Genomic DNA, 12,083 nt, shown 5'->3' on the forward strand with positions numbered 1-12,083 from the left:
ATGATTTAGCCAACTAGCTGACGAAATTAGCTTGTCTGGCAATGCCTACCGTGGCTGAATGTAGACCAAAAATTCAATGCCAATGGCTGGATACAGCTCTGGCACTGAATTTCCAGGTTCCCCACCAACCACGGGGGTAGCCGAGCCACCTCCTGAGATCAGAAATTGGTGAGACCCTTTGTAATGTGAAACCCTAAGCTGCAAGGACCTTGGGTAGGAGAGCAACTTGTAGGACTCTTATCTCAGCCCACTATAAATTCCCTCTTGCCACTAGACAGGCTTCCTCAGTCCTTCCAGCCCTGTACAGAGGCTTGGAAATCTGAAATGCAAAGCCCTAAATCAGAGAGATTGAACATCAGCCTTTTGCCAGCTACTGGCGCACATTGCAGGAAGAGAGAGCAGAAGTCTGTCAAACTCATAGTAACATAACATAGTAGATGACGGCAGATAAAGGCCCGAATGGTCCATCCAGTCTGCCCAACCTGATTCAATTTAAATTTTATCTTCTTAGACATTTCTGGACAAGAATCCAAAGCTCTACCCGGTACTGTGCTTGGGTTCCTACTGCCAAAATCTCAGTTAAAACCTACTCCAACCCATCTATACCCTCCCAGCCATTGAAGCCCTCCTCAGTCCATCCCCACCAAACGGTCATACACAGACCGTGCAAGTCTGCCCAGTACTGGCCTTAGTTCAATATTTAATATTTTCTGATTCTAGATCCTCTCGGGGACTGTCCCATCATTGGACGGATGGCGAGATGGACAGCTGACAGCCCAGCTGGTGCCCGGGGACGTGCAGCCTTGCCTTTTTACAGCACATCCGAAAATAGACAATGAGACCCAGAGGAAGTCAAATTGCTGAAGCTAGACTTTCTTCTTGATGAGTCATGGGAAAGGTGGCAAAGTTCAGTTGTGGATTAAGAATTGGTTATCGGATAGAAAACAGAGGGTAGGGTTAAATGGTCATTTTTCTCAATGGAGGAGAGTAAACAATGGAGTGCCTCAAGGGTCTGTACTGGGACCAGTGCTATTTAATTTATTTATAAATGATCTGGAAATCAGAACGACGAGTGAGGTGATTAAATTTGCAGATGACACTAAACTGTTCAAAGTTGTTAAAATGCATGCAGATTGTGAAAAATTGCAGGAGGACCTTAGGAAATTGGAAGACTGGGCATCCAAGTGGCAGATGAAATTAAATGTGGACAAACGCAAAGTGATGCACATTGAGAAGAATAACCTGCATCACAGTTACCGGATGCTAGGGTCCACCTTGGAAAAGATCTGGGTTTCATCGTAGACAATACGATGAAATCTTCTGCCCAATGTGCGGTGGCAGTCAAAAAAGCAAATAGGATGCTAGGAATTATTTAAAAAGGGATGGTTAACAAGACTAAGAATGTTATAATGCCCCTGTATCACTCCATGGTGCGACCTCACCTTGAGTATTGCGTTCAGTTCTGGTCTCCTTATCTCAAGAAAGATATAATGGCGCTAGAAAAGGTTCAAAGAAGAGCAACCAAGATGGTAAAGGGGATGGAACTCCTCTCGTATGAGGAAAGATTAAAAAGGTTCGGGCTCTTCAGCTTGGAAAAGAGACGGCTGAGGGGAGATAGGATTGAAGTCTAGAAAATCCTGAGTGGAGTAGAACGGGTACGAGTGGATCGATTTTTCACTCCGTCAAAAATTACAAAGACTAGGGGACACTCGATGAAGTTACAGGGAATTATTTTTAAAACCAATAGGAGGAAATATTTTTTCACTCAGAGAATAGTTAAGCTCTGGAAAGTGTTGCCAGAGGTTATGGTAAGAGCAGATAGTGTAGCTGGTTTTAAGAAAGATTTGGACAAGTTCCTGGAGGAAAAGTTCATAGTCTTTTATTGAGAGACATGGGGGAAGCCACTGCTTGCCCTGGATCGCTAGCATGGAATGTTGCTAGTCCTTGGGTTTTGGCCAGGTACTAGGGACCTGGATTGGCCACCGTGAGAGTGGGCTACTGGGCTTGAAGGACCATTGGTCTGACCCAGTCAGGCTATTCTTATGTTCTTATGAGTGTTATCAGTGCTGTGTACACTTCTTTCACGTTCCCTTCTGAGTTGTCAGTGTAATGCATACTGATTTCCTCTCCTCCTGCCACTGACTCAGTGTTAGCAGCTCAGCATACATTCTCTTTATTCTCCTGTTACCAGCTAACTCTCGTCAGTGCTCTGTACACTCTGATAAACTTCCCTTTTCCTATGAGTGTAATCAGCGCAGAGTATAAACGTTTATTGCGCCCCCCCCCCCCCCCCCAGTAAGCATTATTTAAAAAGTCATAATCCTCTATAGGAAATATTCAACATTCTCGTATTTCTACAAGTTTTGAAGCCCTTTCACAGCTCTCCTCACCCCAGGATGCTCTGACTAAGCCGATGCCTGCTTAAAAATAAATGTTTGAACCAACAGATCAAAGGCCCGAAGATTTTGGTCTGGCACAGAGCCGTGTTAAAAACAGGTTTGCCTGTATACTTTTTTTTTTTGCAAGTAAATATTAAGAGTTCCTAAAATAACTCAGAGCTTTGTTTGTTTTGGTGTGACTAACATAAAACAGAACGAGAAAATGGCAGTGCCGAGTGTCCCGGTTCTTCTAACATCTGTGTGGTGCCCTGGCTGGCCTTGGCAAGATGCTTCAGTCTGCTTCGTGACATCCCACGAGAGAGCCCCGCTCTTAGGGCCAACCTCTGCTCGTAGGATCCAGGTTTTCAGAGTGATGTGGTGCTGCTAAAATTGCCATGAATGACCCCAGTCCTGGATACAGTGGGCAGAATTCAATACTGGAGATGCTCAAGCACCCATGCAGCTGGCAGCGGCATATCTGCTGGGTATACAGAGGTGCTGGGGCTCGCTCCACCCCCCCCCCCCCCCACACACACACAATGCGGTCCAGGCAGCCTGTTCTTGCTGACTGATGCTGTGTTTGGCTTCCCCTCCGAGGCCTTCAGGAAGTCAGCGAGTGCTTGAGAGCAGGAAGTAGTTGAGAAGCCCTTGGAAGGGGAGGGGGGAGAGGCCCCAGGTCTTCCTGGCACAGCAACCAGGGCCCGTCTGGGCTGCTGGGCACTGATACTCTCTCAAGGTAGGCTGCGTGTTGGGAGGGGAGGGGGTGCAGATCACCCTGTTCAAAAGTATAATGCTTTCCCCTTCCTCTCTCCCTTCTTTCAGATTCAGGACCTTTAACTGGCGTCACCCTTGATCAAAATCACCTGGCCTTCTCTCTCTTTTTCTTTCCATCTCCCTCCTTGTCTGGCTGAGTTTTGGTCCTCATCATTTCAGACCTTCTTCCTGGTTTCTCTCCCCTCCCCCTTTTCCCCTTCCTCTTAGTGATTATCTCTCACCAGCTTTTCTCCCTCCTGCTTAAGATGCCCATACGTCCTGTTTTGAACGGGATCATCCCGTTTTCAGACCTCCTGACCCGTTGTCCCCACACACAGCTATGGGACGCCGAAATGTCCCATTTTCAGGGACAGCGCACCCGAAGCTGTGCTCGGGGACAACAGGACAGGCGATCACTTCCTGTCCCTACCTGTCGCGCGCCAAAAAAAAGCCTCCCTCCTTCCTTTCTCCCTGTCTGCTGCTCTTACCACCCTGCCACTCCTGCAGCTAAACCTGACAGGAAGTCTTCTTTCCGACATCAATTCAGACGTCAGAGAGGACGTTCTGGGCCAGCCAATCGCTGCCTGGCCAGAATTGACGTCGGAAAGAAGACTTGTCGACTTTAGCAGTAGCAGCAGGGCGGTAAGAGCAGCAGACCGGGGGAAAGGAAGGAGGGAGGCTTGCTTTTTTTTTTTTTTTTTTTTTTGCGAGGCAGAGAGGGAAGGAGGTAGGCAGGCAAGCAGGCTGGCTGGCTTCAGGGGTTGGGGGGTGGGACAAAGTGTGGAAGGCAGTGAGAGGGACATAGGAAGGAGGCACTGGGGGCACTAAAGACATGGGAAGGAGGCACTGGGGGCACTAAAGACATAGGAAGGGGCACTAAGGAAATGGGAAGGAGGCACTGGGGGCACTAAGGACACAGGACGGAGGCACTGGGGGGCATTATGGACATAGGAAGGAGGCACTGGGGGCACTAAAGACATGGGAAGGAGGCACTGGGGGCACTAAAGACATAGGAAGGGGCACTAAGGAAATGGGAAGGAGGCACTGGGGGCACTAAGGACACAGGACGGAGGCACTGGGGGGCATTATGGACATAGGAAGGAGGCACTGGGGGCACTAAGGATACAGGACAGAGGCACTGGGGGCACTAAGGACATGAGAAGGAGGCACTGGGGGCACTATGGACACAGAACAGAGGCACTGGGGGCACTAAGGATATGGGAAGGAGGCACTGGGAGCACTAAAGATACAGGACAGAGGCACTGGGGGCACTAAGGACATGGGAAGGAAAGAGGGAGGGAACAGAAAGGGACAATTGTTGGGTCTGAGTGCAGAAAGAAAGAAATGAAAGAAAGGATAGACAGACAGAAGGAAACGCAACCAGACTCATGAAATCACCAGAAGGCAAAGGTAGGAAAAATGATTTTATTTTCAATTTAGTGATCAAAATGTGTCAGTTTATGAAAAGGATTCAGGTCCCAATTCCTGCCCCATACTTTCTCTGTCTCTGTCATATGTAAGTCAGGTACCTGGGGACACATCTTAAAGACCAGAAACCATCTTTCAAATATGTCCGTCTTTTATTATGAGTTTCACATATTTATACGAATCAGGTTTGCCAGCATGTGATGGCATGTGACGTAAGGTCACATGAAACTTTAAACACATCAGCATTTTTCCTATCTAGAGATTGAAGTCCAAAAGGTAAGAAAAAGCCTTGACCAGCAGAGCTTCTTAACTAAATCTGTCTGTAAATACGGCTTAACAAAACAATTGAATTCACTTCACTACAACTCTGTTTAAACATTCATGTCAAAGAAAGAAAGACAAACATAGATGTCCTTATACCATCTTCAAAGAAGGGAAAGATAAACAGGGCCTACCTTTGCATCTTTAAACAACATATGCCTAAGGACACTTACTAAAGTTCTGATACGTGTCCGTTCAATTCCCCTCTTACGTCATGTAAATGACGTCACAAATACACAGCATGAGCTGGAAGGGAGTGATACTCTAGGTATGTCTCTCAAGGAGGGGTCTTTTTAGGAGCTGTAATACGAATAACACAGTACATGAGCAGTCAAGATAAGAGTGCAAATAATAAGAGATTATGCATTCAACTAAAGTGCTGATCCCAAGAATTAGATAAATCAGAGTTACATTTGAACTCAGCAAAGAGGTCTGCTAATTTCTGAATGTCCATAGGAGGACCTATATTGTCAGAAAGAAAAGTACAACAGCATAAAATACTGAGGAGAATTTTTCAGAATTCTCAGCTAGAATCATATCTAGGGCCATATGATTTTGAGAACCATCTGAGAAGTGGAGCCTAATTGATCAGTAATACCTTGCAAGGCGTTCCTAGAATAGTTCACAAAGCGTTGCTGATTATAATAATTTTAACTAATCCGATCAACATTCTTATTAATAGTAATAAAGGGAATAAGGAACTCAAACCCAGCCTTAACCTGAGCTCGGGCCTTAAATTCATCTGGGACCCCTCTTGGGACCCCTATAGCATCTATGTATACATGTGATCAGATTTATATCAAGACAAATAAAAGGAAAAACCATGTGAATAGGAAGGATGCCTTTCAGAAAGAATATGCAGAAGCATGGTAACCTTAACTAAAGTGCACTGGCCTATCCACTGGCTGGGTAGCTTAACAGGGAGCCAAAAGTCTCCATAAAGCCAGTAAATATCAAATCTGATGCAGCAACAATGGGGCATACCTATGAGCCAAGACAGAACAATAACCTGGGGGTAAATTACCTACAAAACTACTCTGTGTCAGATTAGAAACATGACATATGTAATTGCCCTTATAGATGATAACGGCAATATCAAGCTTTTGCTGTCCTGGCAACAAAGGGTATTTAGAACGCCATAGCGCACAAAGGGGATCGGTAAAATTAGAGGAGATATTGGTAAATAACCCAAAAAAGCATGGTTGGATACCAGGAGGGAGGTCCAGAGGTACGGTTCCTAGATGGGGCCTAGCTTGAGCACATATGTAACAATTACTCTTATTATGTTGATCAGCAGTGTATTTCATCCATTCTAACCAAAGGTTACGTTCTGAAAACCCTACCTCAACAGCCACAATATCTTCAAAAGTGGGATTGGCAATAGCCATCATGTCAGTAAGTTTATTGAATGTAGGGGCCAGTGGGTTAGTATTTTTTGGGGTCCCCACAAGATGGCGGGAGAGGATGAGTGGAGGTAGATAGATCCCGTAAGAAAACTGATGATAGCTAGACCCACCCTTAAACCTCATGTCCATAATGTACATACCTTCATCAGTAGGTCTAGGGTTGTCAATAGTAAGAGAAAGCTTAATAATTTGTGCAGGAACACTTTTCCTATAACAGTGTCCAACCTTATGAAGGGTCATACAAGTAAGCAGTGATTTACCATTTTGGTCCACTGTTTTTCAGGGTATTTTCTAGTTTATAAGCCCAGTCAGTATTAATATTCCACCCTACCACTCCCCAGAATGCACACTTATCCCCCCAACGTAAGTCAGTAACATATACATATATGTCCTTAGTTTTAGGAATCTCTGAGGACCAATGGCACAGCCTTGGGATATCAATTGATGAACAGTCCACAATGTCACAATACTCAAAGGAGAAGGTGGCAACTTGCACACTGCTGGAATTATACCAAAGGGTAGCATACTATCGGTCTTTTCTGGATTCCAATTGAAGGACAGCCTTTGCGAGGGAGTAGTCCAGCTTGACGTCGTGTTCGCAAAGAGGTGTCGGGGGTGCTGTTTACAGCAGGAATGTAATTTACAGATGGGTATGGGCAGAAAGTGTCGTGAACCCAGAACACATCATCCCTGTAGACCCAGTTAGAAATCATCCATACAGGGAGAAAAACTAGCAGCAGCAGTGCCAGTAAGAGAATGATAAAGTTGGTAGAATGCTGCAATGAGATCATCATGTTGTTCTACTGGAGGAGGTGAAATCTGCGCAGGGAAGACTTGCTTCTGGGGTTTTAGGTTAACCCTCTTCAAGCGACTTGCGTGGATCCAAACAGGAAACTCCTCAGTGAGTGCAGCGGGCCTGGGCACAGCGATCACAGTAGTGGGAAGGCCAAAGGGGAAATCTGTCTGCTTCCGATCCTTGGAAAGCTGCTGGATAATCACCAGGCTGGAAAAAATGGGTAGGAATCTGTGGAGAGAAAGGAGAAGTGCAAGACACGTTTCTTTGAACAAGCCCTAATATTTAAATTAGCTTTTGGACGTATTCCTCCTGTATCAAGGGAAAATCCACCCATGGGGCGGGGAAAGGTCATCCCGTGAGAATCTCAAAGGGAGAGCAGCCAGATGTCTGTGCATACAGAAAGAGATACTTGAAAAGAGATGCTTGGAAAGCATTCCAAATATCATTCAGCAGCTGTACTCCAATGTGATCCAAATAAGAGATAGAAAACAAGAGAAACCATGTTGCCTGTACTGAATGTGGCAACATGCACAATACCAATTCATTTACTTAGCATAGCTATTGCAAAAGAGAGACAATACTCACTTACTTAAGGTTCTTAATTGAACAAGCCAAAAAGATATGTTTTTTCGTGCTTCATATAACTATTATGCACCTCAGAGAAACCATACTGATATACTGAATGTATTCAGAAATGTATGGATCATATGTAGGGAACACCACGAAATAAACGCTGCATAAAGTAAAACTTTTTTCTTAAACATATAACCCTTAACTAAACTATATTCAGAATATAAAAGCTAAAAGTAAAAGAACATTGCGCAGTTAGGCTAGTAAGAAGTGGAAAAAGAGCTCTAGAAATGGCCAATATTATGTATCCTGGGGTACCCACTAAACTAAGACAAGTAGACATGACACAGACAAAACATAAAGTTTTTAAACGTGGAGCTATTTCTCCATCTGTCAAGTGTGCAGGGCTGAATTTAACTCTGCAAATAAACACATTGATATAAAAAAACCAAAACAACAAATAATGTATATCATAACCATCTCATATTTGGAAAAAGGCATAAAGCTAATGTCTCTTTGGAGCGTCTCTATCTCTGCAGTGATAAAGAGGACCCGTGGAAAACATTAGAAATATCTGTGCCAAAATGGATCTGGGATGGCTATGTATAAATCCGGAAAAACCCATTTTAAATTAGCAACATCCTAATTTCAGCTAAAACACTAGAAAGGAATTGTATTTTCCAATTTATTTTCAATTCACAACCGTGCCAGCTGTAATTATCAAGCTATATATCTCTGTATCAAGGAGCAAAAGGTCAAGAATGAAAATATCACTAGCAAGAAGTTAAAATGTCGAGCGAGCACTACGATAACCAATACCATGATATTGGGCAATGAATAAGGGAGAGCTAGCAGCTGGTATCCAGGGTTTCCCCTCTTTGCACCAAAGTCCGTCCAAAAGGGCGGCTTTGGGCACCTGCCAAACGCCAGGCATCAAATTCAGAGGAGGGGGTGGTAACAAAGGACTGAAGCTGTGAAAAAAGAGAGGAAGAGAATCCTGTTCACCCTTGAGACCCAGAAGCCTATTTAAAAGAAGGGCTTGGACATCGTGAAAAGTATGAAGGGTAATGGGGTGACCTAGGATCAGAAAAGTAACCATCTCTACCACCATAGCACAAGCAGTCAGGGAACTTGAACAGGAGTGACTATAAAAAAAGGCAACAGAGCGTAACTTACCGCCATGTTCTCCCTTCATGGTGTTACAATAGTCCCAAACAAAGAGATAAAACATGTGGGCATAAGCAGGAAAACCCAAACTTGAGCTAGAAACCAAAGCACATCTTAAATGTCCAACATTTCATAAGTCCATCTGATAAGAGCAGTCATTTCAGAAACCAGGGTCTGTCTCAAAATCTGGTCATAGAAGGAACAAGCAGAGATCCATTGGCGGCAGTGACCAATCATAGCAAGAAAAGTAAGCATGTCTTTCTTGGTAGCTGGGCGGGGCCGACCCAGAATAGCAGCAGTGCAGAAAGTGCAGATTTTCCTCTGACCATGAGACAGGACAAAACCCAGGTATTTCACTTCAGATGTACACCAGTGCAGTTTATTTCATGACACCTTGTGACCACACACAGACAACCATTATAAAAGGTACAAACTATCAATCGGATAGGTCTCCTGAATTATGGAACACAAAAAGTTGTACAAAATAAGAATAGGACCATGAGGGGCAGTGCATGACTTGTAGAATAGCCCGAAGGACATTCCACACTAGGTATACTGTTGCTTAAAGGTGAAGGCAAAAAAGGAGCTGAAAAGCTTCACCAAAGGGACTAAAATAAAACATTCTTTAGGAAAATGACAGAAAAAAATCATTGGCTGCCGATGGAATGGTGGAAGAAACATAAGGGCAATGAGAATTACCAAAATATTAACAGCCCGAAAATCTAGGACGAAACAGGGAATGCCATCAGCTTTGGCAACAAGAGCGATGGGCGTATTATAAGAAGAGATGGTGGTTTTGATAATGCCGGAGAAAAGTCAAGAGACAAGCAGTGGAATCTCACCTTACTGCTTTATAAAACCAAGAATGAGTAATTTCAAAGAAGCACTATAGGGGGTCAGTGGAAGCCCAAACAGAGAAGTCTGGGGGAAGGGACAAAAACATTCATGCACAGACCCTGATAATGAAAGCAAAGAACAGATTAGCTTTGCTCTGCACAAGAAAGAAAACCTTTAAAACGGAATTTTTTCTTTTTCTTTTTTTCTTTTTTTAACTACAAGGGAAAGATCTTAGACTGATTCAAACAGCGCATTCAATTCATTCCACATAACAGCATGTCCTACCTCAGTAGTAAACATTGGTGACACAGAAAGATGGGAGCTGAAGGAAAAATGTCATACACACACACAGCCGTACAAGTCTCATTTGTCTAGGAGTAAGTGCCTTTATGACTCATTACAAAACCCATATAACAATGCAAAAATATTCGCTTATCTTACCTTATAAGCGAGGTACAGTAATAAGAGACAATAAAATCTTATACTCTATAAAAGTGTTAACCTTACAAATGACAGAGTGGGCAGGGGGGTTCTATAAATAATTTCATTCTTTCCGAAAGAATGGCAGCTGCGTATATATTCATGAGGGGCGCTTACCGAAAGTACCCCGAGATTTTTCCCAAAAAAACTCCATAATAGAACCCAAAGCTTGAACTTAAAATAAAGGGTTGGGTACAGGTCACCACTACCCAGTGAGTATTAAAGAACAGAAAAAATTCAGAAATACTCACAAAATACCGGTGATATCATCTGCCCATCGCGGACAAGCCCCCAACTGAAAAGGATTCAGGTCCCAATTCCTGCCCCATACTTTCTCTGTCTCTGTCATATGTAAGTCAGGTACCTGGGGACACATCTTAAAGACCAGAAACCATCTTTCAAATATGTCCGTCTTTTATTATGAGTTTCACATATTTATACGAATCAGGTTTGCCAGCATGTGATGGCATGTGACGTAAGGTCACATGAAACTTTAAACACATCAGCATTTTTCCTATCTAGAGATTGAAGTCCAAAAGGTAAGAAAAAGCCTTGACCAGCAGAGCTTCTTAACTAAATCTGTCTGTAAATACGGCTTAACAAAACAATTGAATTCACTTCACTACAACTCTGTTTAAACATTCATGTCAAAGAAAGAAAGACAAACATAGATGTCCTTATACCATCTTCAAAGAAGGGAAAGATAAACAGGGCCTACCTTTGCATCTTTAAACAACATATGCCTAAGGACACTTACTAAAGTTCTGATACGTGTCCGTTCAGTTTAGATAATTTATATCTGCTGTCTATATTTTGCACTATATTTGTCTATTTTTCTATAGTTACTGAGGTGACATTGCATATTTTAAAGTCATTTGTCTTGACATCTTTGAACCCCCCAAATATAAATTATAATTAACATTTTCTCTGCGTAGAGTGTGCTTTGTAGTTTTTTTTAATTTTATGGTTACCATTATGAATTAATAAGATATGTGAACAAGAAAAACGAATGGAAGAAATTTGGGCCGGGATTAGGGGGGTGGTGCTATGGCGGGGTTGGGGTGGGGCTAGGGCAGGATTGGGGCGGGGCTAAGGCGGGATTGGGGGCGGGACTGACAATTAATAGATGTCCCCTTTTGATGAAAAAAATAAATGGTCACGTTACTCCTGCTGTCACTTTGTTACTAGTGATTTCCTTGCATGTTTTCTGAGTTTATTACTTTTGAGATGGGGGGGTTTAACTCATATCCTTTCGGTACAGCAGGCCAGCAGATGCAGTGAGCTCTCTTTCGGTATAAGTGTGATGCTACATCCTGCTTTTCCTGGTCTGAGCCCCAGATCTAAGGCTCCCTTCCTTTCTGGTCCTTTCCAGTTTCCCGAGGGGGATCCCGCACTAGCACTGGGAAAGTTCCCTTTTCACAGGGATGCAGAGACTGTAGAGAAACAAGTGGGGGTCTTTCTTCTGTACTGGAGAGGCCTAGTGGTTACAGCAGCTGCCTCAGTAGCCTGAGGTTGTGAGTTCAATTCCCACTGCAGCTCCTTGTGACTCTTGACACTTCTTTGCCCCTCGTAAACCACTTTGGTTGTGTGAGCAGACAGAAAAAAAAGCTGTATATCAAATCCCAACCCCTTTACTACTGTAAACATTTTTGTACCTGGCTATGTGGGGCAGCTTCCTTCTGCTTCTAAACTGAAACCTGCCCCAGCTTCCTTTGTCACTACCCAGGTTATTCCCTCTCCCCGCAGGCAGAGCAGGCTAGAAGCCCCGGCCCGGCCTGTGAGCAGCTTCAGACAACTTGAAGACTGGCAGCTGGGGCTGGGAATCCAAGATGGCTGATGTCTTTATGTACAAAATTAGGACTAATAGACCATACAAAGAACCTAAAAAAATGCTTCCAAATGAAAATATGCAGTACACTGTTGTAAGTTTTTGTTTTGAAGCTGTGG

At 43.7% G+C, this 12,083-nt stretch overlaps 1 protein-coding gene across 6 annotated transcripts in view; it reads left to right on the forward strand.

Moving 5' to 3' along the window:
- ARAP1 (ArfGAP with RhoGAP domain, ankyrin repeat and PH domain 1) overlaps nucleotides 1-12,083 on the forward strand; it is a 331,554-nt gene that overhangs the window by 87,432 nt on the left and 232,039 nt on the right. The window contains exon 1 of one of the 6 annotated variants that reach the window (XM_033947927.1): nucleotides 3,031-3,114. The exons of the other annotated variants lie outside the window; for them this stretch is intronic. The gene's annotated coding sequence lies outside the window, so the exon portion shown is untranslated. Of the gene's footprint in view, nucleotides 1-3,030; nucleotides 3,115-12,083 lie in introns of those variants that run through there. 6 annotated transcript variants of the gene reach the window in all.

Source organism: Geotrypetes seraphini, chromosome 6 (genome assembly GCF_902459505.1).
Source record: "Geotrypetes seraphini chromosome 6, aGeoSer1.1, whole genome shotgun sequence".
Taxonomy (NCBI): domain Eukaryota; kingdom Metazoa; phylum Chordata; class Amphibia; order Gymnophiona; family Dermophiidae; genus Geotrypetes; species Geotrypetes seraphini.